Source organism: Amblyomma maculatum, chromosome 2, assembly GCF_055883805.1.
Source record: "Amblyomma maculatum isolate TAMU_Amacu chromosome 2, ASM5588380v1, whole genome shotgun sequence".
Classification (NCBI taxonomy): Eukaryota; Metazoa; Arthropoda; class Arachnida; order Ixodida; family Ixodidae; genus Amblyomma; species Amblyomma maculatum.
In genome coordinates, this window is record NC_139345.1 from 61656546 (window position 1) to 61661865 (window position 5320).

Genomic DNA, 5320 nt, shown 5'->3' on the forward strand with positions numbered 1-5320 from the left:
CTGGTTGCTCATTAGAGCACAAATATTAAAACCGTGCGATATATCAATGCACTTGAATTCTAAAAAAGGGCACATGCAATAAAGAATGATTAAGTTTAAAAACGCCAAATTTATATCTCAGAAAAGGTCCACTACATCACTCCTGAAGGTAGGATTCCTCACCTTGCAGCTTATCGGCAAGTTTGCTATTTCGTGCATTGTCCAGACAGTTTCAGCCTCGCCGCCACTGATGGCTTAGCGCAAACGGCACCGTGACACCTGCCATTACACGAGCCCGTTCATTTCTTTATGCGAATGCAAGCCCTTGGATGCGATATGACGGACCGTGGACCGTGATCGCCACCAAGGTGGATTTAAAATGATTGTGAAGGCTGGATCAAAAAGCAGTCTAGCGCGAATGTAACATATCCACCGGCTATAGGGTGCAAACACTCCTATAAAAAAATTACGCAACTACAAATTCGAATGCGAAACGCTAGGAGATATAGAATAAACAGCTAAGACATTGTTTTATGAAATAGGTAAGCTATTTTATGACAATATTGAGCTGTAATTTCGCTGCAACCGTCTTGTTGGGTGTCCTGCTTTTCACTTTGTACAGAAGCGCTGCGTCACAGCCCTTATTGAAGTTCCTGGTCCAAGTAGCGGATATTTGTGAAGCAGGCAACGAAGCCCTTTCTTAACGCTGCCGTGCTGTTGCGTGTATTGCCGCACTCGGAAATGATACAAAGTTAACTTCGCTTGTATGAAAATGTTACGGTTTACGATGCTGTCGCCTTGCCCACCAGATAGCTTTTGTGCATAGATGTTTGGTAGCGGACTGAAAATACTGATATTTTTCAAAAATGACTCCCTGTTAACGTAAGCGGCGCGACCAGAACGGTAGTGGGCGAGTTGTCTAAACCGCCGGCATCGGGAAATACTCTTTTTCCCCGGTGCTGGTAGGAATTGCGCTCAAAGACGAAGCTCTTTTACTACTCTTCAATAGGCTTTCCTCCGGCCGCTTTGAAATGAATTGGTCCTAGCGTCTTAAATGGGGGACCCCCAATGGGCTTCTATATAAATTTCCCGCCCCTGGCGTAGACTCTACCTTCGGTCTCACATCACAACGTTTCCAGCTGTATCTTCACACGCGTACATATGCCTACCGTTTTTTTTATGCGCATTAGTTGCTTATATATACACCGCTTTATGCAGTTACACGCGCGTCCGCGAATGCTTCTTCCACCTAAATCGCAGAATCCTTAGAGCTCAAATTTTTCACAGAAATGACATGTAGGCGGCTGTGTTTCATGCTCTAAGTTTGTTTTTGACACTTGCTTGATTCGATCAAAAGAAGACGAACCTTCGCATCGTATGCTGTGTATAGGTAAGCAAAACAACACTTGAGGGGACTCATTTGGACTCACTCACGCTCCCATATGTTGGGGTCGCCCCATAGGAACTTAATAGTGGCGTACTCTACGCTGAAGCCCAGCCAGGGGTATTGAAATAAATCAGTTCGTGTTTGGTTCTGGAGCGGCGTGGTTGCCTGGCTATCTCTCTCGGCCTCCCGGTATGACAACATTGGAACGCCCACACAATATGGTGTCAGACGTGACAGCAGCATGAAAAACTTATCTTAAAGCAGCTCTTAAAACAAAAAATGCTCCAGAACGAAAGCGCCCAGCAGGCCCAGTGGCTAAGCCGCAATCTGCAACCGCCAGACGCGTTCGACTTCTGAAACCCTGCAAGTTGGTCTTCATGGAAGTCTCCATTCGAGGACTATGCCGCTGTCTCCGGACTACGGAACGCTCCGTAAAATCTGCAGGTACGTACGCTTCTGTAATGTATGGGCCTGGAAGCTCGCTCGCTGCTAGACACTTTTTTCACTCAACGCTGCCGCGTTAGCCTCCTACGACGCAGTTTTCAAACGCTTCTCCGAGCACTTCGTGCATCCCTATAATGAGCTCTATGAGTCGTCCCGCTTTCACAGTTCAACAGCCTGGTGAGAGTGATGATGCATTTTTCGTCGAACTGTTCAAGTTTGACAAACGTTGCAACTACCCGCCGCCGGCGGTGGAAGAACGTTTGGTCCGCGACAGATTTGTCGTTGAATTGCTCAACACGCGTCCTTCCGAAAAGCTTTACTGCTCCCCGAAGCTAACTCTCAAAGAAGCCTGGACTCAAGCTCGTCAGTCCGAGAGCGCGGACAAAGAACGCTCACTCGCATAGGCTACCTCACAATGCAGGGTCAACATTGATGCTGCAACTCAAAAGGTTTCGCAACGGCCGGTCGACGCCACAACGCGTTCAACGAACGCGAAGTCGGAACGCTGTCGTGACACTGCGGTCTGTTTCTTCTCCGGCCGCACATATCATGCACGCTCAGAGTGACCAGCAAAAAGGTCTAACTGCAACTGCATGCGGTAAGAAAAGCAATTTTGCTGAAGTTTGCTGCTCCAGGAAGTCAAGGCAGGCCAAACTCAATGCTATCCAATTGCATGCTCTCGAGAAGCCAGCTACAGCCAAGTATGTGGATGTCACAGCCGACAACTACACAATCAGTTCAAAATAGACCCTTAGGCCGAGGTTTTCGCAATTCCAAGTGACTTCCCCGGAGTCCCGGCTGAGCTCGTCAAGGTAGATGCTATTTTGACAGGGCCTGGTGGCCAACCTCTGCGTGTACGGGGTTCGTATTTGGCGCATCTATCTTGGCAAGGGAAGACCAGCTCCCAGCGTCTTTACGTTATTTAGACACTTTCAGTACCTTTACTGGGTCTAACAGCCATCCAAGCTCTTGAAGTTTTAAATATTTGGGTACTGTCAACACTCCTGAGCCCACGCTTCATACTGAACTGTTCCGTGGCCTCGGCACGCTCAGAGATGAGTACGCCATTCGCCTGAAACGAGATGTTGTGCCCCTCTCATTTAATGCTCCTCGACGAATACCTATCCCGGAGATACCCTCCCTCGTGACTAGCTGTGAAAGGTGTACCCTTACTTGAGGGAATTCAGTGGAACCAATCCTTCCTACAAACCTCCCTGGTCGTCCCTGGGAAGTTCTGGTCATAGACCTCTTTCATCCCTACTCTCAAACCTTCTTGATGGTAGTGGACTACTACTCCCGGTTCCCGGAGATGGTGACACTGAAAAATACTACAGCTCCAGTGGTCATTGAGGTGCTCAAAATCCTGTTCGCCCGTCATGGGATACCGCAACAGGTTAAGTCAGACAACGGTCTGCCCTTCACGCGGATTTGCCGCATTCGCTGCATCTTATGGTTTCGACCACATCACCAGTAGGCCCCTTACACCCAGTCTAATGGAGAGGCACAGCGAATGATCCGGACAGTGAAAGACATCTTCCGTAAGGCAAAAGGTCCTCACTTGGCCCTTCTCAGCTATAGGGATACACCAGGTGTGAGTGGCTTCACCCCGGCTTAGCTCCTAATGGGAACGGAACTGAGAACTCGAGTCCCAAAGCTGGATGAAAAGCTTCGTTCACGCTGGCCCGAAAGGGAGGAGATAGCCCTCAGATATGACTCCTACAAGAAAAGGACTGCAAAGGACTTCAACCAATGTCATTGCGTCAGATATCTACCGTTACTTCCGTCCGATGAACAGGTCTGGGTTCGTCCTCGACCAGGTGCGTGCTACAGTTCTAAACAAAACACAGCGTCCAAGGTCCTTCGTCGTCGAAACAGAGCGAGGAAAAATTCTGCTGCGGAATCGTCGACATCTTACAATCTTATTTCCGTTGTGGAGATGTTGGGGTCGCCACCTATGATCTTAACAGTGGCGCCCTCTAAGCTGAAGCCCAGCCAGGGGTACTGGAATAAATCAGTACGTTGCATTTAACGCAGAAACAAATAATTCGACGCATTCATCTGTTGCGCACTATAAAATAATTATCATCCTTATTGATATATTTGCTGCAAAGCGCTGAAATCTCCGATGTGCCTGCGCTTCGCTCAGGGGAAACTCTCGGCAATATACCTTTGTATAGCATTGTTAAATTTTCATGGCAACTTACGTTGTTGTGCTGTTCGGAGAGCTGTGAAATTTGACCGTTTTTTTCCACTTGTCTTGTAAGTCGGTATTAGATTTGGTGGTACACAGACATTTGTAGTCTTTAAGAAGATGTCCTTTGGAGTGGAACATAAGATGGTATCTCGGATTTAGCTGGTCAATTACCTGAAACGGAAAACCATTAAAAGCATTCACGTATGAATGAAAAGGGCACACCATATTAAGGCACTGTGCCGCCGTTTAGGCTCCACATTATCGAGTAAAAGCAGAAGCCTCCGCCAAGCTCCCATCACCGACCCCAGCGTTGTTACCCTCCCCTCCGCATCAAGGCGCCCGTGTGCTGTGCGACGTCATTACACGTTAAAGAACTCCAGGTAGTCGAAATTTCTGGAGACCTCCACTACGGCATCTCTCATAGCCTGAGTCGCTTTGGGACGTTAAACCCCTCAAACAAACAAACACACAAGCATTTTACCTAGAAAATACAATCACTCTTGAATGGTTCAGGAAAATATGTAATTTCTGCGTATGCCAATGCGAAAGCCAGCTTTTTCGATGAAGCTGTGCTTTCTTAATACTCTCCAGCTCCATGTTATTCGAGTTACAACGTACCTTCCATGCATCAGGGTTAATTCCGAAAAGCTTCGCGATGTTCTTTGCGTTACACTTTGAATCTTTGTTGGCAGCACAGCTGCTAAATGCGAAAGCAAGTAGAGCTATTTGTAAAGGCGTCATCTCTTTCAGCACGCAAATGCTTTTCTGTCGGAGGCTGTGTTGAAGTGTGACCTTTACAGCGTAAAAGTGAGCCTGACTGCTTGCGTGCCATGGTTTCCTTATTTATCACATACAGCGGCGGCATCATGCGCAGTCGCCCGAGAACACGCCCTTTTTCATATATTTTGCTTTTCCCCATCATCAATTCAACTATGTAAGCTTAATTAAGAGGAAATTGTGGCACGGGCATTTCTCAAGGAGAAGTTTATGAATTGGTACGTAGTCCTCAAAATAACGACTCCTTTAAAGTCGTCGACACCCCGAGCGAAATAAACATGCTCAGGCGCGGCGGCTCTGCGATGCTCTGCAAAAGGTTAGTTTCATGGCTGTCTTCCCGTTCTATCCTGCCCTGATATGCTCCAAACATAGCTCTATTTTCGTTACTGCCAAGCTCCTCCCCAGGAAAAAGAAGCGTACACACAGGTATCAAGCTTTTCTCTGCGGCTCTTCTGAGGAACCAAACAGGGTAAAACTGTACATCAACAAATATGGACAAGAAAGGGATGACTTAATCAAAAAATGTTGGCTTGACGCCG

General features: G+C 47.5%; 1 pseudogene; it reads left to right on the forward strand.

Moving 5' to 3' along the window:
- Positions 1 to 1645: 1645 nt before the first annotated feature.
- On the forward strand, positions 1646 to 2214 carry LOC146198793 (uncharacterized; annotated as a pseudogene).
- The last annotated feature ends 3106 nt before the right edge of the window (positions 2215 to 5320 follow it).